Source organism: Arvicanthis niloticus, chromosome 14, assembly GCF_011762505.2.
Source record: "Arvicanthis niloticus isolate mArvNil1 chromosome 14, mArvNil1.pat.X, whole genome shotgun sequence".
NCBI lineage: Eukaryota > Metazoa > Chordata > Mammalia > Rodentia > Muridae > Arvicanthis > Arvicanthis niloticus.
In genome coordinates, this window is record NC_047671.1 from 37,086,914 (window position 1) to 37,113,823 (window position 26,910).

The following is a 26,910-nucleotide window of genomic DNA, read 5'->3' on the forward strand; positions in this document are numbered from 1 at the left end:
CAGGCAGACCCTCTGCTATCCCAACACTGTCCTGACATCTCTTACCTTCTGCCAAGCCAACGCCTGACCACATTGCCTCTCTCATGATGATATCACCATACTTTTCTGCTGTTCCTTGTGGAGTAATGTCATGCTTGTATCACTCTTTGGAGACTTCTATTTCACTGGATAATTCCTCAAGTCTTGTAGTATGCTTGTCCCCTTTGTAAAATGTGTAGGCTTTCAGAGATCATGAATTTTATTTTGCTATTTCTTCCAAGGCAGTAAATACTTATTAAGTAAACACACTGTGTCTACACTTACTCCACGGAGCAGGAGAATTTCTGATTCCAGCTTCTGTGTCTACAACAGAGAAGTGCATGTTGTGTACAAAACCCATATGTTCCTGTCACTGTTAAAATGAAACTAGCAGTCCTAGTGATGGTTTCTCCCCCAGAGAATTTGTCCAGATGTTCTCACAATGTGTCCATCACTGTTGTGAATCTACACAGGCATATAAATCGCTAGACTAGAAAATAAATCATTTTAAATATAAATCTTCTTGATGATTATAAAAGATAAAACACATAATTTATTTTTGAAAACTGTTTTCTGAGTGGCCAAGCACAATGGCAGGTGACTGTAATTTCAGCATCTGGCTTCTCCCAGACTGAGTAAGGGGAAGAGGAAATCTGAAGTTAGCCTGGGCAGCATGGCAAAACACTGCCTCAAAAAAATGTTTGTAAGTATGCAAATAGAAACACATTGTTTAATTGAAAAATGTTTATTAATATTTATTGACCAAAAGTAAACAGATAACCCTAGAAAACAGATTATGGTGGGAACAAGAAGTAAAATGGGAAACGTGTGACTAAAAGAATTGATCCTCCTACAACCAAGGATAAGTCTCTGCGATTTGAAACATCAAATGGGAATTACATCTTGCAGAGATAGTTTGATAATCTATCATGTCTCCCAAGACCTTGCAACAACGACATTCCAAAAATACCTGACAGCTTTCCTAAAATGTGCTGAATTTATTTTACAAAACTCCTTCTGAGATGGTCGGCTCTGACAAGGTAATCTCATCTACCAGAGAGTTAGTGTCAGCTACAAAGAAACAATATCACATTTAAGAAAATATATTTTCCAGTTTGATATAATCTATCATTCCCAAAGAATGTGTAATTCTCTACTTTGTATAATATTTTCACTACATATAATAAAAATGTGGTAGAGATGAATCAACAAAATATTGAACAACATTTCCTACTTACAGGTGTTTTTCTTTCATTGGTGGTGGGGAATGTAGAAACAGAGGATGAAGAGTCAAGTCTTTATATGGTGATTGTATAAATCACCATATAAATAGCCATAAAATAGCATTTTCCCAAATGCCTTTCTTTTGCTGTCTTTCTGAAATGCTGTTTCCCACAAATACTGTCCACTTTCATCGCAGTCACAGAAAGTTCACCCCTTGCCCCGTAGCACACTTAATCCTCACCAGCTTCACAGCCTTGTTTACCTATGAAGATTGTAATATATATATATATATATATATATATATATATATATATATATATATATATATATATTTTGGGGGTTCTGTTTCAGCCCTGTTTGTTGATCTGCAATCTCACTGGGTGGAACATGGAGATGTATATTAAAAACAAACAAACAAAACAAAACAAAGCAAAACAAAAACACCCTGGGAAGAGCATATGTTGGCTTTTTCAGTCCCTGCTATTGCTATACCCTGCTTGCTTATGTGCCTCAGTTTTTCTGGACTTTATAGACCTTAGATGATAAAGTATAGGCAAATAAGGAACTGCATCATGGTGCATTTAATTAACAACAACTGAAACAATGGGGTGGTCAAGTATATCCATTTAATTGTATTAAGACTTTCTATCTTAAAAATTTGAAAATGTACCTTCTATTGAAGCCTCATTCATGGATATAGCTGTGGATGGTTGAGTGGAGAATGGAGTGGATATTGATGAAAATGACCTTGCACCAAAGGGATTGATCATTTGTTACAAAAGGCTGATCCATAAAAGGTAGTAATATCTATTTCTGAAAGCCTGGCCTCTGTGAACTCAATTCCAGGTAAGCATTCACATTCAGTGACTAGAGCTGATGACAGGCAGGAATGCAAAATGAAGAACTATGTAAGGTCCACTCCTCTGGCCAATAAGTCCTGAGAGATCGGTGAGATGCCCAGACTGTAGGCGAGCATAAAGACAAAAGCACAAACTCAGCCACACAGGTAGGGTATGTTTTTTTTTTCATCCAAGTTTCTCAAACTGACTCTTAGTAGATCTGCAAGTATCACTTCAGGATTAAAAGGTCAGTGTGAGATATTGGACTTTGGACAATAGTTTTAATCTTCTATATGCATTTATAAGATTTGATAACTTAAGACTTTAATGTGGTATGTCTTTTTAACAAGAAAGGCCAGACCAAAATGCAGAAAAACTATATACTTTGAATTTGTACTGGAATTGAATATGCCTTAAAATGAAGACAAATAGTTCAGAAAAATTCAAGAGCATGTAGGAAAATAACTCTTTTTGTTTTGTCAACTTAAGAGCGCTATAACAAAGATCAGAGTTAAATCCAAAATAGAACAACACTGGCTAGATTGGAGTAAAATACCTCACTGACTGAATTCACAGAGAATTACTTGTAGACTACAGGAAACCTTTGGCAGGCACTATTGCTCAGGGGAAGGAAAGCATGATTGTTAACATTGGAAAAGTTGTAACACAAAGTTCACACCATTTTGAAACTTCTAAATTTTAAAGTAAGTGCATGAACTCACTGTTTAAAATGAAACACTGTTAAGATAAAAAGTAGCTATTTCTCCTTCTGTATAGTAAGTGCGCTGTTGATGAATGTGTACAGGTGTGTGCTAATATCCTCATATGCAAAGCCTCATACGGAAGCCAGAGGCTCACATCAGCTGTCTGCCTCTAGTGTTCCCCACATTATTTTACGAGACAGAGTTTTTCACAAAACCTGGAACTCTGTGTTTCTTCCAAACTGGTTGTCCCTTAGCCTCTGGGTCACCTGTCTCTGATTCCTGACACTGCTCTGTAATATGCAATTGGTTGCATGGCTGCTACCAATCCAGACTGAGGGCCTCATATGTGTACAGACAAATATTTACTACTACTCTCTGTTCAATGTTTCTCCTGGTCTTGTTTTGTCATCCATTTATATAACTATATCTTAAACCATGTCAAAAAGATTTTAATTGATGAAATACACTCCGATTTTAAAGATACTATCAAAGATTATAAGGCCAAAAGGTTCCAGAATTTTCTTTAAAATAAATACCAACATAATATATAACAATCAGGAAAATGAGGCAATCAAATGTTTTTATAATATCCTGGGGTGGGTAATAAGGGATACATCCTAGTCTGCCTTGCTATGTTCTCACAAAATAGAATTCTCTGTGATCCAAGTGCTATGTGCAATTCAACCTTGTCAAAATTCAAGGGAGAATGGGACCATTTGAAATAAATTGAAATGTCAAAATACTGTAAAAGAAATCCATGCATGATATAATTGTAAGTTTAATTGCAAGTATAATAAGCCCAATGCTCAAAACAATGAAATAGAATGAGGTTTTTAGCAGGATTGGGCTTTGAGAAGGTAAGTACTAGGTCTTGAAATGTGTGGTGGAATTAATAAAGCAATTTTATACAAAGGGGTCTACTTTCTTGTATCAGAGAATGCTTTATGCCATAGGTACAAGTTTTACTTCTTATATAAAAGAAAGATTAATGAGAAATCGCCCAGCCAGCAAGTGTTAGAGACGGTTCTAAAGCAGTAGCTCTCACCTTGAGTGTTGCAGTGCTACTGGGGGCCACATATCCTGCATATTAGACATTTACATTACAATTCATAATAGCAAAATGACAGTTATGAAGTAGCAATTTTATGGTTGGGGTCACCATAACATTAGAACTGTTTCAAAGGGTCACAGCTCTAGGGAGATTGAAAACCAAAGGCTCTCCCAGGTTTCTCCTCCAAGACTTATTTTTCATATGTGTGTCTGTACATGTGTGCATGTGTACATGTATATGTGTAGAAAACCACTATTTTTTAACTTAGTGTAAAACTGACAAATTTAACCAATGATAATGCTTTAATTCAAATATCTCATTTTCCCATATTTCATTTTAATCAGTTAGAAATAAAATATGGTAGAGACAGGTTTTTTTTTATATCATTAGGTCTGCATTTTTCTCCATATTTATGCAAGGTTAATCATTTGAACTACTTTGATAACCTGATTTCCACACAGAGAACATGCCATCTTATCCCAATGGAATGTATAATTAATTATAGTAGTCCCCACTTTATAAACAAGGTTACCCAGACTTTCTACATTAAAAGTTTTTCTTGTTCTAGTTAACTTATAACAGGTCACACATGAAGACCTGGAGCACCTCAACACAAGGCTGAAACACACGTAATTGAATGGCTCAATAGACTCTAACTGTTCAAGAAATTTTCTCATCCATCATGCCCTTCTACAGATCAAACCTTTCCTTTCCTAATGTGGAGAGAACTGTTTATTAGGGAGAATTAAGTTTTTTTTGAAAGATTGATTTATTTTATTTATATGAGTACACTATAGCTGTCTTCAGACACAGGAGAAGGGGGTATTGGATCCCATTACAGATGGTTGTGAGCCACCATGTTGTTGCTGGGAATTGAACTCAGGACCTCTGGAAGAGAAGTCAGTGCTCTTAACTGTTCAGCCATCTCTCCAGCCTGGGAGAATTAATTTTAAGTTCAATTTGAAATGTAAAAATATTTACTTTCTCTTACTTGAAAAGTCATATAGTTTGGATAAGAAAAATTCCTCAGAGCCTTGTGCTTGTGAACACTTAGACCTCAGCAGGTGGTGCACTGGGAGGTTACTGAACCTGTAGGCATGGACTGCTTGTCTAATGGCTACGCTTATGTGATACGGTCTTTAGCTACATCTACACACATAAATATATGTAGTTCTAACTCTATACATATTCATTCATATATTAATAATGTGTGAATGCATACGTGGTTGTATCTACATTATCCTCCACTCTGTGTGTTTTATGTACATGGATAGAAAATGAATTTTAATTTTGTTCCCTTTCCAAATCACTTCAAATTGTCACTACTGACACAATTAACTGAATATGCACTTATGTGATGACAAGGTAAATGGGTTAAATTTAAAGAAACCTGGGTAAAAAAAATTAATTCAAATAATTATCATTAGTTAACTTCGTGAACTTAGGAAAACCTCTAGTACTTACAGGTATTAATTTCTTCGTGCAAATGAAAAGTTTAATTATATGTGGACTAACGGAACTAAAACTGTAATTTTAAACCATAAATACTTAATGTAATAAATGCTAATCACACATAAGTAATACATGAATGAAAAATTTAAACTATTTATTATATCTTAAAATAATTTTTTTTCAAAGTTAGATTTTCTGTTCATGGATATGCATTATGAAGACTTCCTTCATTTGTAACTCCTATTTGGAACCTGAAATACTTAGAAATTATTTCAAACTTTGGGGTGATCTACTTCCCAGTGGATTATAATTCCCATTGGAAATTGTAAAAGCACCTTCATATTTACAAGCATAAGTAAATATCCTTAAGATTTCTTAATTCACAATTTTCTTATATATATATAAAATTTCAGTATACTTGTTTTATTGAAAATGAATACATGAATGAATACATCAATGAAAATGTTATTTCAAACATGATTGGTTTAATATGGAGAATTAAAACAATACTAACCAGAGTGTGGTAGGAACAAAAGACAATGGTGAATAAGCAGATTCAGGTGTTGGTCTGGGTTTGAACTGAAATTTTCAGTGTAAATAAAATATCTAATAAAAAAATTAAAAAAATAAATAAATTAAAAAAAGAAAGTCAATTAAAAGAACTTGATGTTCAAATAACTCTTCAATACATTATGAAGTATGTCATATTTACCTATAAACATTAAATTAATTTTGAAAACATGTTTTAAAAAGGCAAGAGAAAGCATAGGAAGAAAACCAAAAAAAAGAAACTGTTGTTTACACTGTAGAAAACACCTGAGGAAAACATCCACTGAAGGCAGGAAAGATTGGTTCTGGCTCATGGGTTCCAGAATTTCACTCCACTTGTGTGGTTCACGTCATTAGTTCAGGTAGACAGGAAGCAGATAAAGAGACCTACATGAACTGTTTTTTTCCCAAACCCCGTTTTAGTCCCCTCAGCTCCCTAGCTATGGGATGGTTCATCAATATTATCTCTATGGTAAGTTTTCCATTTTTTAAAAAAATTGAATTCATTCTGGAAATGGCCTGCAGACACACTCGAATCTCTGTGTTAGTAATATAAGTATCATTCAAGCCAATTATTACCAGACAGTAAATGAAAAAGCTCCAGTTTGTATATGTAATTTTTAGAATGAACAAACTGTTGATAAAGTGAGTTAAAGTTCAAAAGAAACACTTTTTCCTGAATTTGGGGATAGTTTCAGTGTGTAACAAACAAATTACAACCCACTCTAATCTAATGTGTGGTGCAAAGGATGCAATTGTTACTAGTATTGAATTGAAACATTACATGAGAGTAATATTTATTGTTCCTGGGGCAACAACCTAGAGCCTAGTCATCATTACCTTCTTTGGCATCACATTGGGGTATAATAATGGGTTTATAAAAGTTTATAAGGGCATTCACCTCTTCACATACATAATAATTTATGATTATAACATAGAAAGATGAGCTATGATTCAGTACTCTGTGGTATGTGTCAACTGCTGAGGTATGGAAACAGGACTAAAGCCAAGGTCAGACCACTTAGATTAGAGTCATGGGCCCACTGCTCAGATAAATGTGTTTTTGAACAAGCTAGTGAAATCATCAGGGCTTTCTATTGAATATTAGAAGTTGTCTGAGTTTTCTGAGCTGTTCTCTGCACCGTGATTGTGGAAAGTTAAAAGCCTTTAGTCACGATCAGGAAACTGGCTAGCTGTACAGATGAGATCAAAGCTCAGGTCTTTTAGCGTGTATTCTAACAACCCTATAACTAGAAGCATGCCCTGTACATCTCTAAAAATTAACAAGAAGTGAATGTTGAAAGCTTTGTAAAGAATGACATTTTATAGATGGAAAAAACCACATATCTTCTACAAAAAACATCAAAGAACTAAATACAATTTTATACAAATAACCAAAGACAAGTACAAGATTTGTCTCAACTTAGAGAGTTACAAAAGAAAGTTTTATATTAATTAATATCCTAGCAATTTTCTAAATTATGAACCAGGTTATACTTGAAAAATACTAGTTTCCAAAATGACAAAAAAAATTGCAAAACTGTTATTAGCTAAAAATCCTCCAAAACTACATTTATTTTTCTATCAACAATAGTTCATTCAATTAGAAAATACACTCCTTATTAGTTTATATTAAATAGAATACAAATATAATCAATTCTGAATTATAAAAGAATAATAAATAAATATTATGTTTTATTAACTGCTTTACAGTTTGTGACTTTATATGCTACATTTCAGCATCATAGCCAGCAAATATGCTTACCATACTGTTATTATGTTTATGATAAAATGTAAGGACTTGAGGTGATAATATTTACTACTAAAATCAATGTCATTAGCCATGCTGACTTCAGAAGCCATTAGAAGCTTTTGAGAGAAACAAATTGATTGTAGAATCAGTATAAACTGCAGAGATTCACTAAATCCTGTATACTTGTAGTGGGGCAAGTGCTATACACATCTGTGGACACAGCAGTCAGGAGGCTGAGGTAATTAGATTCTAAGTTTCAGGAAAGCCTGGGCTACACTGTAACTTCCATGTAAGTCTGGACTAAAATGGTGGGCCTTTTTTGTTTCAGATAAATAAAGCTTACAGTATGCTATGAAGTAGGAGTGGGGGCACCTGTCTAAAATCTTAGCAATAAGAAAGGCCTGAGATTGATTAGTTACAGGACCAGCCTTTGCCAATTAGCAACACATTATCTCAAGTAAGCAAACATAACCTTCTTCTTCACCATCCTTCTATTACTATGATGATTACTGTGTCTCCAAAATGTCCCAGGAGATTTGGAATTGGAAGCTGAAAGGTTGTGAGAAACCAGTTCCTAACAGTCAGTAGAAAGATCTTGTGTAATGCTAAATGAGTGAGTCCTCAGATGTTCTGTACATCCTAGGCTGGGTTCCTGGTGAATTTCTCATTCTCCCAATCACACAGTCACATTTTCAAGTGACGGTATTAAGTGCATTTTAAGTGCGTATGGTGCCAATACTAGAGGATTCTCTGACTTGGTCAGAGAAGCCTATGTCTTCCCGATGCTTCGCCAAGAAATCCCCTGATGATGTCTCTACACTCATTCATTTGCTAGTTCTGCAACAACTGCAAGTCCTCTAACATGATTTCCTTTTCTGCCTGTTGCATGTTCATCCAAGGATTCACTGGCATTTGTTCGCAAACATTCAGATTTGAACATAGTGACTCTTGAGGAAGCAGGATTTTAAACTTGACTGTTCTGCAACATTCAAGAGAAACTAACATGATTTATCACGCATCGCTTGCATGTCCTGCACTATGCCAACAGAACAGCAACTTGATGAGAGAGCTCCTATTATCCACCCTTAATAAATAATTAATCTAAATCTAAAACTAAATATGTGAACTATAGTCCCACAGTTAGTTAATAAAGTAAGCAAGTGGCAAAACTGGACTGCTTGTTCTCACATGTGGGATTTTTTTTTTTTTTTAAACACCAAACTCAGAGAAACAGAGCAGAGTGGCTACCAAGAACTGAGGGTGGAGGTGAAGGTGAGATGTTAGCCAAACAACTTATATACTGCAAAACTGCACACATTGAAGGTATAAAGTGCATTGTTTGTATGTATATATGTATGTATGTATGTATGTATGCATCTATGAATACATAGAAAGTACTTTACTTTATGAATATATATTCATATATATGAATATTTTGAATTATGAATATATTATACATTCATCCATATATGAATTAATGAATATTAATATATGTATATGAATATATAAAAGTATTATGCTTTATATATGGATCCAGAGTCCATGTATTACAGTTAAATACCAAAGGCAAGCAAGTAATCTGATAAATAGGTAAGTAAGGCTGTTGGAGGCAATCATGTCACAATGCATCCATACATAGAGACAGTGCACTTAATACCTTCACTATACACAATTTGCATTGTTCAAGTATCTTCATCAACTGAAAAAGAGAAAGTGAACAGTGGTGAGGGCAGCTAAAAGCTACAAGAGGCTAACATTATGAGTCACTTCCTGAGCTCTTATCCTTCTCATATGGTTACACTGTACAAAAGGGTGTCAACAATGAGGAAGCAAGGAATTAAAAAAGAGAAAATTAAGTAGAAAGTTTCTGTTTAAGGTATTAAACAGAATTAGGATTTACACTAATAATATCTGAGTTGTCTACCTTGTTTCTGTTTCACAGATGGAGAAGTTACCTCTGAATAGTCCCAGGAGTAGGATGTAGGCCTGTCTGACTGAGAGACAACACATTCTCAGACACACTTGTTTGTCCTGTGCTGGGCCTGCTTAATGCCTTCTATCAGTACCGGTCCACATAAGAGCCAGAGGAAATGTTCTTGCTCAGACAGAGAGGGATGCACACCTACTTTCTGGAACATTATTGTATTTCTCCTTATCACCAAACCCACGAAGTTCCTAGCGAGCATGCTTCTAAGTTTATTATTTGTCCTGTACCTCTCAACTCTGTTTTGCCTTTGACCTGAGTCAAATTACTTCTTCTCTGCCCACTCTCTGAAAAACTAAAGCAAATTATTCAAACTCAAACAACAGGACCATTATTTCTCTGAAACTAAAGTATAATGCCTTGAAGTACACACTTAGACTTGTTATTAAGCAAAAATAAAGGAACATGTGTCTCAAGATGTTTGAAGTAACAATGGGAATAGATATTATGAAATGTCCTGTGGAATTCCTCTGCTTCCTGATGATGTGCTGCTGGTGTTTTCTGCCGAACATAGATGTTGTTCCTCTTGTTATTTGCTGAATTTCAGTCCTCTCCTTTTTTCCCCTCTGAGTAAGATTTGTTCTCACTAAAGTGTTTCTGACTCAGTAAATCCCTTTATGCATCCTAACTGTAGTCCTGGCAGAGACAATCAAACAGTTCGCTAAGTGATTATATAATTTTAGTCCTCTGGAGTAAAATATAAGTTCTTAGCGGCAAGGATCTAACTAGCTCTACTTAGTACTGTATCTTTAGTTGCCTAGCAACAACCCTGTGTACTGTGGCTTCCCAATGAGTATATGTTGAATTAATTAACTTACACATGTCACTGTCACTAGTATGTTCATGGAATGATTAGCAACTCATTTGAATTGAAGCAGTGTCCCACTCCATGCCCATTAGCCCTGACTTGGCTGCTTCCTATATCTCTATGACTGTGTGTCAGTTTTCTCAAAACCAACAACACAAATGTTCATTTTAAGGAACCAACAAGAATATGCTCAAAACCTTCACACACATGACAGTATTCAAAAGTATAAGAAATATAGTTCTCATATCTTTGTCTCAGAGCATAATTAATAACAAATGTACTGAGATGCTCAGAGCAAGGTGAAGACATAAGTGCATGACAGCACTAGATAAGGAGTAATAAAGAGAGAGCTCCCTAAGGGGCAGGTGTGGGGTCCTCAGACAGTGACACAGAGAGAAGGGAGTGTGCCATGCTAGAGGATTGTAGAAAACACATGTGAAGAAAGGAAAGGAGACCTGTTTGGTTCCTGTGTAGGTCAAAATACTGTGAAAATATTCCACACAAAAACAAAATACTATGCAATAATGTCTCTACTGCTCACCCCATGATCTCAGCTAATGAGGAAAACCACAAAGAACTACTTCCAATCTTCAAGTACTTCCAGTCTAGGAAGACTATTGTAGTACATTTCTCTTTGTTAAAGGCAAAAAAAAAAAAAAAAAAAAAAAAAAAGCAAGCTTAGGAGACATGGAATTATGGAGTCAAGCAGCTGTGATTTTTTTTTCCAATAAAGATAACCAGGCTCTATTATAGAAAAAAAAAGAAACAAGATTGTATAAGTCTCTCTCTCTCTCCCTCCCTCTCTCTCTCTTTCTGTGTGTGTGTGGGGGGTGAGTGAGAGAGAGAGAGAGAGAGAGAGAGAGAGAGAGAGAGAGAGAGAGAGAGAGAGAGAGAGAGAATCCATATACGGCAGGAGATTAGATAGGCTGTTGTGCTTCTAAGACCATACAGGTAAAGACTGCAGGTTTCCAGTTGTGAAAAGTCAGGGATCAAACTCAGTTCAATGCATAAAAATAGCCCAAAGCAGAGAGTGTGGCCGTCATGTACCCTTTACATCACTGTCAGTTTCCTAACTCCATTGTCACCTCTTGATCAGCAGCAAGCCAGATGCCATTAGGATGTTGCACCACAATCAATCCATGAAAAGATTGCCCCATCCTGTTTCCAACAGAACTGAAAAATATAACTCCAGGACAACAACAGAGGAAAGAACCATGACTTGAGGGTTAATTATAACATTTTGATCCCTGTCAACTAGGAAAAGCAGGGGCATTTTAAAATGACTTATTGCCTCCCATCCTGTACTGAGACCTGATTTTCTTTGGGAAAAAAAATGTAACAACCCTGATTTAAATAAGCACAATATCTTCCTTTTACCTGTAACAAAACATGGACAATATTTACAGACATATTTTATCATTAAACATTTGCCAAACTGTAATTGAAGGCTGTCTAAAACTTGGGGAGGAATTTATGAAAGAATATGAATGATGTAAGCAAATGAACATGAATATCAATTTCTCCACCTCTGAAAAAGAAGTTGCCATTTAAAGAGTTGGACCAGGGAAGCAAAACAGAAAGGACTGCCTACAATATTGTTCAGCTTGGTAAATAAGGTGAATTGCAATATTGGTTATGGTGACTCCACTTATAATATTATTTTATTGTTTAGGGTATTCATAATTCATATGATACATTTGGATTAATTCATCCCACCATCCATCTCCTTTACTACTTCCACTCTTTGTCTCTATTTCTACTATCCCCCACCCCAGGTTCAAATAATGTTAGGATTGGTTTGGTTTGGTTTTATCCACTGAGCCTCTTTAGTGTTGTCAATATATGCAATAGGTATAGGGCCACCTACTGGAGCATGGGTAGCCTCCCAGGGATTGCACCCTGAAAAAAACTGACTCTTTCACCCCAGAAGTCAAATTACTGTCAGCTCCTTAATTTGGGGTGGAACTTCATGAGACCCTTTCCCGCACAAGCCAGGATTCTGTGTGATTGAACTTTGGCCTGCAGTCACAACTGCTGTGAGCTCAAAAGTACAAACTCTTGTGGGTTTCTTTCCTTTACAAATTTAATTTTTATATATTATTATCTTTTATTCATTCACCTTCAGCCTGCTCACTGTGTCCCTTCCAATCTTCCACTCCCCAAATCCTTTTCCATCCCCCTCCCCTTCTCCTTTGATCATGTAGGAACCCCCTGGGTATCCCCCAACCCTGGCACATCAAGTCTCTACAAGGCTAGAAGCATCCTCTCCCACTGAGGCCAGACAAGGCAGCCCAGTTAGAAGAACATATCCCACATACAAGCAACAGTTTTGAGATAGCTCCCACTCCACTTATTCAGGACCCACGTGGACTCCAAGCTGCATATCTGCTACATATGTGTGGGGAGACCTAGGTCCATCTTGTATATGTTCTTCAGTTGGTGGTTCAGTCTCTGAGAGTCCCAAGAGTCCAGATTAGTTGATTCTGTGTCCAGATTAGTTGTTTGGTATTCCTGTGGAATTCCTATCCCCTTAGAAGTACAATTCTTCCTCCTATGGAAGAGGCAGATGGAGGGAGAGAACCGGTTGATAGAGGGAATGTGGAGGGGTATGGGGGATTCAGGATGAGTTGTGGTTAGGGACAGGAGGGATGGCCAGATGGCCATGAGAATTAATGAAAATTTGTAAATGACTGGGTGGAGAGGTAGGGGGCATCTTCAAGAAAATACAGAGACCTGGGATAAGGGAGGTACCCAAGAATCAATGGAGGTGATTCATAGCTATGATGCATAGCACTGGGGATATAGAACCTGAAGAGGCCACCTCCTCATGCCAGGCAGAAAGCCCAGTGGATCAATAAGGACACTAACCTACCCATAAAACTCTTGACCCCAAAGTTATTCTGTCTGTAAGAAATGCAGGGATGGAGGATGGAGTAGAGACTGAGGGAATGGCCAAACAATGAGTAGCCTAACTTGGGACTGATCCCAAGCACCAATCACTGACACTATTAATGATACTCTGTTATGCTTGCAGACTGGAGTCAAATATGGCTGCCCTCTGAGAGACTCCACCAGGCAGCTGACTCAGAAAGAGGCAGACACCCAAACAGTGGGTGGAGCTTGGGGACTTTTATGGAAAAATAAGAGGAAGAATGGAGGCCCTTAAGTGGATAAGAACTCCACAGGAAGACCAAGAGAACCAACTAACCTTTTGTTGTTTTGGTGGCTTTTTAACCAAGGCTTTCAACTTACATCATCATCCATTGTCTCTCTCTTTAAACATCATTTATTATCTTTGCCACAGAGAAACTGAGAAACTTTGCTAAGTCCACAACTCATCAAATTTACTCAAAAGTTGTTTTTCATCATCATTACCCAACACAACAATTTTTAATTTTCCTATAAAATTAGATAAATAAAAACATACCTACTGCCTTGACATATATCTACATACCATATATCTATGTCAAGTATGTGGATATATAAAAATGTCATGTATATTAGCATAAAACTTGAAGCTGCAATACTATTATTTCTATGTAGACACAAAGATAGTTCCATGTGTTCTTTTTGAATGTTTGTGCAGCTCACAGACTGACAGGATGAAAATTTGGAACAGGGAATTTTATCTAATTTCAAAAATGGCTCACTGTATTTAGTGTAGTGACTGACATTCTGTTCTTCTAACATCTTGTGACAGGTACAACATTTTCAACTCCATGTTCTTGTGGAAAATGACAAGAAATCATTCAATGTAAGAAGAAAGCTGCAGCCTAATGAAGATAGTTTATCTTTCAAGGAAACCATAGGTCTAGGGATGTTGGTTAAGGACCCAGGATGAGAATTACAAACAGAGTCAACAGATCTTTCAATTCCCCTCAATGACGAGGCAAATTCTTGGTTTAGGACTCTTACATTGCATCCCTCCAGTTACCCCATAAGGAGATATTGTTGAAGAAGTATCTTTCTGCTTTCTGCCTAACTTTGCAACTAAGATTATGTTGCAATGATTTACAAATTTATCCCTCATAATTTTATTTACCTGTGTGTGTGTGTGTGTGTGTGTGTGTTGTATGTGTCCTATGTGTCCTGCTCATGTGTTTAGAGATAAGGAGACAAACTTGGCTATCATTCATCCCTAGGAACAATCTATTTTGTTTTATGATAATAAAGTCTTTTGGTGAGATGCAGGACTTAAGAAAAAGCTGTCTGGCCAATGAACTCCAAGGATTCTCCTGTATCATCATCCCCAGCACTAGAGTTACAAAGGTAGCACATCACAACTGGTGGATTATGTGGGTGATGAAAATGGTACTCAAATATTTTTGCTTGTGTGACAAGCACTTCATTGAGTGATCCATCTCCCCGTCTCCCCAGTCTCTACTTCTTCTACCTCTTTGGTAATTTCTTAGGAGTAAATAAATATCCAAGTATATAACTTTCTAATCAAATAATTGTAGAAAGACAGAACCTAATCCTAAAAGTTTTTCTGTGATCTCCACATGTGCATCCACACAAGTGCACACATACACACACACACACACACACACACACACACACATGCACACACACACTCAAATAAGTGTAAAAGCCAAGACTTTTCAATGGGATGACTTCATTGACATTCATACTCACTTTCTTCTTTCTTTTTTTTTTGACATATTTTTTAATGGGATATTTTATTTACATTTCAGATGCCATCCCCTTTCCCTACTTCCCCTCCCTAGAAAACCCCTATCCAATGCCCCCTTTTCCTTTTTGCTTTTATACAATTTTTTTAAAAAAATGTTAATCAAAGGTTTTATAAGTTTGGTAATGCTCAATCAGAAGTGTGACCCAATACCATACCTAGATATATCAACTATCTTTGACTGGTGGAGACACATGAACATCTGCCTCCATGCCCCACCCTCTCTCTCTCTCTGATCACCTAGCTTCTCCTCTCCTTCTTCTTCTCTTCTCCTTACTCCTTCTCTTCCTCTCGGTACTCCTTCCCCCTTAGCTCCTCCTACATATCACCCTTCCAGTTAAAATAAAACTTTTCTCTCAAAATACAATTAGAGCATAATTATGCCAATTTGTACCAGTGAGGTACAAGATAGTCCTAATACCCAGTCCATCATTTTGTTGACTAACAAGAACCTCTGTCATCTCGCATGTTCACTTTCAAGAGCAGAGAATTCTAGCTAAACCCTTAGCTACCACTCCGTAAGTGATTTTGGTCCATCACACAAGACTGCCTGAAAGCACCGCATTAAACTCTATTACTCAAGCATGAGTGCAAGCCTTTAAACAACCAGTGGCTACCTGACAGCTGATCATAGCCTAATCCAACAGCTCTAGCACCAAAGTATAAGGTAATAATCATTTAGCTAATAAATCCTAGAAAACTCATTGAGGGTCTTAAGATAAACTGGCTGGTGGTGAGGTGGTCTGGCCAACAACATCTTTTATACTCTACAGAAACATTTCTTTATTTTCACAAGATATATAAATTTACTGATGTGCAGCAACTAAATATTAACCATATTCACAGGGAAAGACCCCTCCAGACTCACGGAGATCTGCTGATTTGATTACTATCTGGCACATAAATGTCAGTTAAGCTAAACACAGAGACATATCACAGTGGTTTAAAATGTGGGCTATGCCACCAACTGTGTGAAACTGTTACTAACTCCAGCTTCTGCATTCATAAAATGGCAATGATAAAACATTCTCAAATAATGAGAATTAATAAAGTAATATATGAAAAACACGTTGAGTGGTGAGGGCTCAATAAATCTGGTACATGTCTACCTTAACCGTATTTTTATCTAACTATACTGTCAAAATTATGGAAATTTAGAGTCAAAGAAATTTAGAGCCTTTGGGTGTATGTTAAATTACTGTAAAAAGAAATTGGGAAGAAGAGAGCTTACTTATAACATACTCCTTCAATTTAAGTCAGAATTGAGAAACAAGTTGATCAGAAAGTAGGTTTAAACCATGAGGTTAAATACGTGGCTAGCCAGTGTTTAACTCTGTTTTTAATGATACAAATGATTCCTTAGAAGTAAAATAATGTTTTAGTGTTCTATTGCTGTGAAGAAACACCATGACCATGGCAACTCTTATAAAGGAAAGCATTTAATTGGGGCTTGCTGATCGTTTCAGAGCTTTAGTCCATTATCATCATGATGGGAAGCATGGCAGCATGCAGGCACACAGGGTGCTATAGAAGAAGCTTGAAAATTCTACATCCAGATCCACAGACAGCAGTAAGAATGAATGACACTGGGCCTGGCTTGAGTACCAGAAACCCCAAAGCCAACTCCCAAGACACATTTTCTTCAACAAAGCTATAACTTCTCCAACAAGGCCACACCTCCTAATCCCTGTCATGTAGAGCCACTCCCTAATGACCAAGCATTCAAATTTACGAGCCTATTGGGGCCATTTCTATTTAAAATACCCCAAATAACACAGTCTTCATATGTAGTAATTTACTGAGAATATATATATATATATGATTTTAGGATATTACTATATATATATATATATATATATATATATATATATATATATATATCAAAATATATAAAAAAACACATCATGTGGTATTGCATGAGTCATTTAATTTTGAAATGTTAATTGATATATTTATAATTACAAAAGTTTAATAATTTTTCTTTGCTATCATTTTCCCTAATAGTAAATTCCATGAACTATAAATTAGTTTATTATGAAGTTTTCATATCTTTTTGTTATATCTGGAAGCTATTGTCATACACAGACTTGTTAATAATAAAATACATTAATAGGAAAAAAGTTTACAAACAAATGTGACATTATGCAGAGAAAATTGATCAATTCCATATTACATATCTGAAAAATTATAAATTATATGAACAGAACCAACACACAAAGACACCTATATTTACATTCTGGTGAAACCCACATTTATTTGTCGGGAAACAACACATGGAAACTGAGATGCATATCATGCATTACCGACCATTGAATAAATACCTACAGAAGCTACCTGTTTTGACTAAAGGAAAAAAAATGATCTCCTTTATTAAAATGAGGTATCATGCTCATTTATATGTTCCTACATATTACCAAATATTTTCTCATGCCTTTCTTTCAGCTTTGTCTTCTTAGAACTATTACTTCTAAGTTATATGGTTATATAGATAACATAGAATTCACAATTTCTTATGTCGCATTACTTAATTTCCTGCAAACATACTAATAAATATTCACTTAACTCATGTTCGGTACCAATGACAGACCAGAGAAATAGATTCTTTACAAGTGTAGCTTGGTGAACAAATGAGTTTGTTGTGCTTAATTATAGGACCATAAGTGAGTGGATATCCATTGGAACATTGATGAGCAAATCACAGCTGCATCACTGAGAAGTCCTACAATACCTAGTGACCTAGTGAAGCTCCATGATGGTGTCCTGACATAAGTGAAGCATCTCTATCCTGTCTACAGCATTATCTTATAAGACAATGTGGAGCTGGAAGGTAATAGAAAGTAGTGGTGGACAGAATCTCAAGTCGGTGTTACATTGTACTGTCTCCCATTGGACAGTAATAACAGAATGTTACCATTATTATAAGCCTAACAACCACTGTACTATTTTGTTTATTTTGTTGTCATGATTACAGGGTCAAATCCATCTCTGTTTCATGCTGGCAAGTGGTAGCTCAGGTCTAGAGGCAGAGGCTTTACACCCAACTCAGAAAGCAATATGTTCAGAGCAGGTATGAAGTGTTTCTTAAGATTATAAGCTAAAGAAGTTGACTGCAAAAATTACTTTAGAAGTCTAGATTCTAGGCAGGAATTCCCAAAAATGTTTTGTATGTATTTTTATGATAATTATTTTTATTTTTGAAATGACGACATAATGACATCCCCAGATTAACAATGCTGCCATCTAGGTGTTTTTCTTCACAAAAATTAATGTAGATAATAATACACTGGTGCATAATTTGTAAAATAATTTGTAAATAATTTGTAAAAATTATTTAATAACTATGTGAGGAGTTCTTTTGAGAGAAATTTAATATTAGATTAAAAATGCACAATAGAATAGATAATTTTCCTAGAAAAAAATACCCTGCACATCTGCAAAAGATTCTAAGAGGCTGTTGGACTGATTAGAAATTCATGACTGTGAGAAGTGGGAATGTTGAAAGTACATAGCTAACTTATCTTGTGCTATTCTGATGATTAGCATTACTTATCAAGTGGATAGGACCATAAATCACCAAGAGACAAGCCTCTGGGATTGCCTGTGAAGAATTATCCAGATCAGGTTAATTGAGGTGAAAACACACTCTGAATGTGTGGGGCACCCCTCCAGGGACTGCATGAAAATGAGAAAGCAAGCTGAACAACAGCGTTCATCTCTCTGTACTTCCTGGCTGCATTCCTGTGCACATAGCCCTATAAAAGCACACATAATTAGAAAATAATCTTGTAACAAAAAATAAAACCTGTGAAAGTGGGTCTGGGGGAACCATATTTTATTTAGCCAGAATTGGAAGAATACTACACACCACTAACCTTCACAAAAGGGAAGTAGATGACAACATGATAAAATCTTTCCTTCCAGAATACCATTTATATTTGTGATTATGAAACACAGAATTGGATTTTGCTACACCCACAACATCTATGGAACTCTAACTTCTTAAGATTCTGACTGCTTATTTCTGTGTCAACCACTATTTTTTGATGCATGAGGAAAGGACAGTTTAGAGAGAAGGGTTTAAAAATGATACTTAAATGTTGTCTGATTTACTCTGAAATGTGACTGTGCTTTTTCACTTGTCTAAACTGTAATTTGGTGTAGTATCCAAATAATAAGACAAGTAAAAGTACCACCTGAAACTAAGTTGTAATGATCTGGACATAAAACCTGAGCCTTTTCTAAATTTAAAGCCAACCAAATTCTGTATGGGGTTATAGTTATAAAATCAATATAGTTAAAACTAATAATCTAGAATAAAAATGGTCAGTTGACCTACTAGGTTATATATACATGTATATGTGAGGGAAACAGAATAGTAATTAAAGGAGAAAACATTGAATATGGGAGGAGAGAAAAGAATGTAGAAAAATATAGATTCAATGCTCATGCATGAAGTTCTGTAAGAACAATAATAAACCATTGCAAATAGAGCAAACATCACATAAAATATTTCACAAACTATGAATAACTAGGCATGGGAGATACTATATGTAGTTAGCTTGCTTAAATTTTTTGTGTGTAAGATAAAAAATGCTGGTTTCTTTAATCTACTGCCTTTACTTGTAGAAGTATTCTGTATTCTTGATTATTTTAACTTACTCTTACTACTGTAAGTGGCATGTAGATGTTAAGACAGATGCATGGGCAGAAACAGAGAGAACATCATGTCTAGGCTGTGATGACTACAGATATTCATGGGATCTGGGATTCTTTTTTAATGTATTTTTTTTTAACAATTTAGCAACCATACTTGCCACTAAAGACTGCTTTCTGACCCACACTAACTTAATCTTTCTGTAATCCCATGAATGAGTCTTCCCAGCACTACCAGACTTAAAGTACTTGGCCTGTTTGTACATAAAATGTGATGTTCGACCAACAGGGAACCTATGAACAGAACTGCCCAGACAATGCAATACCTACAAAATTGATGAATACAAATGTATGATGAGAAGAGATGGAATGTTGTAGAAGCCAATGAACTGATCCAATATAGAAAAGGAAACAATCCCACATTGCAAATCCAGAATCAAATAATCTTGGGCTATCTTTAGTTCACATAGTCATACAATGCCTACCTCTATACCTAACATCCCAGGTAAAACTTTTAAAATATATTTTTAGCTGGCCAATTACTCTTAATAACCCAAAAGATAATCTCGGGTAGCATCTGAGATTTATGTAGTATAGTTTCCCCCTTTTTTGTTGTAGCTCACTCACTAGCAGATCCATCAACATATTTAGTAAATGCATTGACTTACAACTTTCTTTTGATATATCACTACAAAATGTTCAGCTGTTTCCACATTAGAGCATGTTATGTGAGGCACCCTGAAACCATATCCCATGACACGGTCACTTGCATTTGGCTCAGAATAAACTGTTTTTATTTTCTTTGAAGTTGTATCTGTATTTAGCATCAACAAAATCTGCTATATAGAGTAAAATAGAAAATCCATTGCGTTAGATATACTGCTTTAGAAATCTGTTTCACATATAAACATAAAGAATCATGGGATTACTAGATTATGATGGGGGAATGCATAGTATTATGAGAAAATATTTGAAAACCACTGAAATGAAGCAGAATTCCAAAGTAGTGACTAGTGCATATGTTCCAAACTACAGAATATTTAATTTAATACACATTGCATTAGTTGTTAACATTTAACAGTTGGAGAGTTCATACAAAAGGCCATTTATATAGCTTTCCCTTAAAGGTCAGAAGATTTGACATTGATCTGTGAAGTCAACAGGTGTACCCTCAGAAAAAACACATACTGACTGGGTTACAAGGTTTCTTACTCTCTCTTTCTTTACTCAATTTTGTAGCTGATACGTAATCCAGACATTTGAACTTGTCACATTTAGTCTAGATCTCAGCTTTCATGATGACCAAAAAGCATTATAGAAACCTATCAATTATCCCAGATATCTCCACAGTTTGACAGACACAAAATTGAAACTATACAAGATTATGAAAAAAATCCAAGCTATTGACTTGTAAGGCCAATACATTCCTTAGTGTTACTCTAGTAAAAGTTCTTGTCTCAATTTCTCATGTCACATACAAGCCAACTGAGACCCACAGAGAACAAATATGCTGCTAAAAGTCTCACCATGAATATAGAACTAAGCTCTGCTTCCCCTCATACTGACACCCTTTCAATCATGTGTTGCTAATGTTAGTCAAATATTCTAAAAAAATACACAAGGCAGTTGACTCACGTCATAAAGGCACTCAAGCCAGGCAAGTCTGTCATGTGGACAGTGTTGATAAAAACAATGTTTCACTAATCATTTCTCCACTCTGGCATCTTATCTTGCAAATGTAGACAAACTGTAAAATATTTATCTATGATTGCCAGAAGTGCATCCTGCTATAAAGTGATTACTACAGAGGCAGATTCCAACATCATAGCATTTTGTTGATATGGCAGCATCTGAGGGTAAATGAATGACTTCTGAATGACTACTAAGTGCACAGTAAAACAAGCATGCCCTTGATCTACTTTGTTCCAACAGCCCCTGAGTAAACACCAACAGCACGCCTATAACACTACTTCACTCAGAAAAATAAAAAGAGAAAATAAACTGGGTATTTAAAAAATCATAAGAAGAAATCCTTAGTTTGAAAATAAGAAAGTGAGCCAGGAAGATCCCAGCACTTGGGAGGCAGAGGCAGATGGATTTCTGAGTTCAAGGCCAGCCTGGTCTACAGAGTGAGTTCCAGGACAGCCAGAGCTACACAGAGAAACCCTGTCTTGAAAAACCAAAAAGAAAGAAAGAAAGAAAGAAAGAAAGAAAGAAAGAAAGAAAGAAAGAAAGAAAGAAAGAAAGAAAGAAAGAAAGAAAGAAAATAAGAAAGTGAAATCGTTAAGGAAAGAGTTAGTTTTTAAAAATATTTTTTCTGTGAATGTAAAAATGCAATGACATTCTACATCTGGATCCCATATAATTTTGTTTCACCTATCAGCATACAAATAGTTATTTTTTGGTAACAATTACAATTTTATGTATTGTCTTTAAGAGAAATTAGAATAAAGATACTTCAGAAGAATTCAATCTAGAACAGCAAATGGTTCCAGATAAGAAAAATCCACAAAGGCTTGAGGAATTAAATGTGTCAACCCAAAGAGAGGCAATATATTGAAATCAGAGTACAGATTATGTTTGATGCTACCTTAGAACTATGTCATACAATAGATATATGGTATATTTTGTAGAATTTGGACAATTAAGATATGTGAACATGTTGATACACAATACTATTGATACATATTCAGAATTCCAATTTTTTTGTCTTAAGTTCTGAAGACATCATTTAACATGACAAGCAGTTGTAGAGAAATCTAATCATATTTTAAAGGACATGCTTAACAAACAAAATGAGGTAACAAAGACCCCCAAAGATAGATCACATATCTTATTAACTTTAAAGTTGGTGAATGCCAATAAACAGAATACAACACCTGCTGAGAGACATTGGATTATGTAAAATCTGCTGAACTAAACCAGACTGGATATCTTAACTTCAAAACAGAGGAGAGGCTGGGGAGAGGCTCTGACACAGGAAAAGAAAAACTGTGACTTCCTTCCAAATTGATAAAAATAAGATTTGACAAGGAAAGTTCCCCTAAAGGTCTTGGCTGTAGACATGAAAGAAAAAAAAAAACAAAAAACGGGGAGATATAGGAATAACAGGATAAAAAGTTAGATTACTGAATCTACTTTTAGACCAAAGAATAAAAAGACAGATTTTTTACTTTGGTACAGACTTTGTATATTGATAAAGAATAGGATTATATTTTGTTAAAACATACTATATATCAACTCTTTTTAAGGCATTGTACTTATGTAATTCTTAAAAATGTAATAGTAAGTTCTAGTCCTTTTAAAACATGCTATTACACAATTTTTAGAATAATTAAGAAATGCAAATTAATAGTTAGACAACTAAACTTATGATCATGTTAGGTACTAGAAAATTAATTACATGAATATGCTTCCTAGGTTGAACAGATAGTAAATAGCTAGAAACAAATAATGTTTGCCTATTCAGGTATACCATAGATAAATAAACAGTCTTCAAAAACCTAAAACATCCATACAAAATGGCATTTAAGCATGTTTTATTAACAAAAGGCTTTTTGAAAATGAGATATGTCAGCTCCTAGCAGCACTCTATTCTGCTTCAAAGAAGATTATTAACATCAAGGAACATTTTTATGGAGTTTGCTTCATATGTGGCAAGCTAGTCAATGGGCAAGAAACTTCCCTTGCTTCAATTGTTGGTAGTATGCTGTCCAAACTGGACAAACAATGGGCAGGGAAGTCAACTGCTGATCTTTGCCAAGACAGGATAAGCAGTTTTTCACATTGCCTGCTTCACAGAAAATATTTTCAGATATACTGGCCCAGAGGCCAATTATGATGTTCCTAAGGCAAAAAAGAAAATCTGAGGGACTTTCCAGGCAACCAACTATCCCTTATATTTCTTGAACTTTGGAAGCTGCTTGAGTACACTTCCTGTATGCTCAGGTTATAGTTATTGCTCCTCAGGTTCTGATGCTTTAGATTTTGAGAAAGTATTTTAATTTTTTAAATTTTTTATTGGATATTTTATTTACATTTCAGATGTTATCCCCTTTCCCCATTTCCCAACCCACCCAGGAAACCCCTATTGCATCCCCCTATTCCTACTTCTATGAGAATGTGCTCCCACCCACCCTCCCACTTCTACCTCCCCACCCACGAATTCCCCCACACTAGGCATCCAGCCTTCATGGGTGTTGGGGGCCGACTTTTAGCAGAAAGCGGCTATCAGCTTTGCAGCCATCTTGAGCCATATACCCTGATATGAGACTTGAATTACAATAGCCTACAACAGCTGAGAACACTCCGATAATCTTGGTTTAGATACCTTGAGATTAAAGGTGCATGAGATTAAAGGTGTGTGACTTAAGAGTATGGCTTAGAAGTATAGAGATCAGAGTTAGAGACAAGACCTAAGGGCATGATTAAAGGTGTAACTTAGAGGCGTGGCTTAGAATCAGACTATAGAAGACAGAACCAGACATCAGACTAGAGAGAGAGATTCATACACATCAGACATTAGGTAGAATCTGCCCTCACCCTCGCTCTTGCTGAAACCCGACCTGCAGACCAGAGCAGCAGCTTGGGCCGGGATACAGTGGCCACCCAAACATGGGTCGGCCAGGGCCTCAACATTTTGCCTGGGCTGCAACATTTATTTTGGCCGCCCCAACGTGGGGCTAGTGTGGACCCCAACATTATTTTGGCGCCTGAACAGGGACTCGAGCTTGGGCCCCAGCATTATTTTGGCGCCCAACGTGGGGCTAGTGTGGACCCCAACACATGGGACCAAGGTTCTCCTCTCCCAGCTATGTCCAACAAGGCCATCCTCCCATACATATACAGCTGGAGACATGGGTCCATCCCTATGTGCTCCCAGGCTAGTGGTTTAGACCCTGGGGAGCTCTGGTTGGTTGGTATTGTTCTCCTTATGGGGCCACAAATCCTTTCAGCTCCTTTAGTCTTCTCTTTGACTCCTCCATTGGGAATCCCATGATCAATTCAGCTGGCAGCATCGGCCTCTGAATATGTCAGCCTCTGGCAGACCTCTAAGAAGACAGCTATACCCTGTCAGCATGCACTTCCTGGCATCCACATCAGTGTCTACCTTTGGTGACTGCACATGGGATGGATCCCCAGGTGGAATGGTCTCCAAATGACCGCTCCTTCAGCTTCTGTCCCACACTTTGTCTCCATATTTGCTCCCCTGAGTATTTCGTTACTCCTTTTAAGAACAACCAAAGCACTCACACTTTGGTCTTTCTTCTTCATGAGCGTCATGTGGTCTGTGAGTAGCATTATGGGTATTGCCAGCTTTTGGGCTAATATCCAATTATCAGTGAGTGCATAACATGTGTGTTCTTTTGTTACCTAATTCAGGATTATATTTTCTAGCTCCATCCATTTGCCTAAAAATTTCATGAATTCATTGTTTTTAATAGCTGAGTAATACTCCATTGTGCAAATGTACCACATTTTCAGTATCCATTCCTCTGTTGAAGGACATCTGGGTTCTTTCCAGCTTCTGGCTAATATAAATAAGGCTGCTATAAACATGGTGGAGCATATGTCCTTGTTGTATGTTGGAGCATCTTCTGGGTATATGTCCAGGAGTGGTATACCTGGGTCCTCAGGTAATGCTGTGCCCAATTTTCTGAGGAACAACCAGACTGATTTCCAGAGTGGTTGTACCAGCTTGCAATCTCACCAACAATGAAAGAGTGTTCCTCTTTCTCCACATCCTCACCAGCATCTGCTATCACCTGAGTTTTGATTTTAGCCATTCTGACTGGTGTGAGGTGGAATCTCAGGGTTGTTTTGATTTGCATTTCCCTGATGACTAAGGATGTTGAGAATTTCTTAAGGTGCTTCTCGGCCATTTGAGTTTGCTCATTTGAGAATTCTTTGTTTAGCTCTGTACCCCATTTTTAATAGGGTTATTTGGTTGTCTGTAGTCTAATTTCTTGAGTTTTTTGTATATATTGGATATTAGCCCTTTATTGGATGTAGGATTGGTAAAGATCTTTTCCCAGTCTGTGGTTGCCGGTTTTGTCTTATTGACAGTGTCCTTTGCCTTACAGAAGCTTTGCAATTTGATGAGGTCCCATTTGTCAATTCTTAATCTTAGAGCATAAGCCATTGGTGTTCTGTTCAGGAACTTTTCCCCTGTGTCCAGGTATTCAAGGGTCTTCCCCAACTTCTCTACTATCAGTTTCTGTATATCTGGTTTTATATGAAGGTCCTTTATCCACTTCGACTTGAGCTTTATACAAGGATGTAAGAATTGGTTGATTTGCATTCTTCACATGTTGACCTCCAGTTCAACCAGCACCATTTGTTGAAAATGGTGTCTTTTTTCCACTGGACAATTTTACCTCCTTTGTCAAAGATCAAGTGGCCATAGGTGTGTGGGTTCATTTCTGGATCTTCAATTCTATTCCATTGATCTTCCTGCCTGTCTCTGTACCAATACCATGCAGTTTTTATCACTGTTGCTCTGTAGTACAGCCAGAGGTCAGGGATCGTAATTTCCATAGAAGTTCTATTATCATTGAGAATAGTTCTCACTGTCCTGGGTATTTTGATATTCCAAATGAGTTTACAAATTGCTCTTTCTATCTCTATGAAAAATTGATTTGGAATTTTGATGGGGATTGCATTGAATATGTAGATTTCTTTTGGCAAGATGTCCATTTTTACTACATTAATCCTGTGAATCTATGAGCATGAGAGATCTTTCCATCTTCTGAGATCTTCTTCGATTTCTTTCTTCAGTGACTTGAAGTTCTTGTCATACAGATCTTTCACTTGCTTGGTTAGATTCACAACAAGGTATTTTATATTATTTGTGACTATTGTGTAGGGTGTTATTTCTCTAATTTCTTTCTCAACTTGTTTATCTTTCAAATAGACGAAGGCTACTGACTTTTTTGAGTTGATTTTTTTTTATCCAGACACTTCGCTGAAGTTGTTTATCAGGTTTAGGAATTCTCTGGTGGAAGTTTTAGGGTCACTTAAGTATACTATCATATCATTGGCAAATAGTGAAATTTTAACTTATTTCTTTCCTATTTGTATCTCTTTGACTTCCATTTCTTGTCTAATTGCTCTGGCTAGGACTTCCAGTACTATATTGAATAGGTATGAAAAAAGTGGGCAGCTTTGTCTAGTCCCTGATTTTAG

General features: G+C 36.3%; 1 protein-coding gene across 2 annotated transcripts in view; it reads right to left on the minus strand.

Annotated features, from left to right (window-relative positions):
- Positions 1–26,910, minus strand: part of Prr16 (proline rich 16) — a 275,207-nt gene that overhangs the window by 193,573 nt on the left and 54,724 nt on the right. The gene's annotated exons all lie outside the window — the stretch shown is intronic.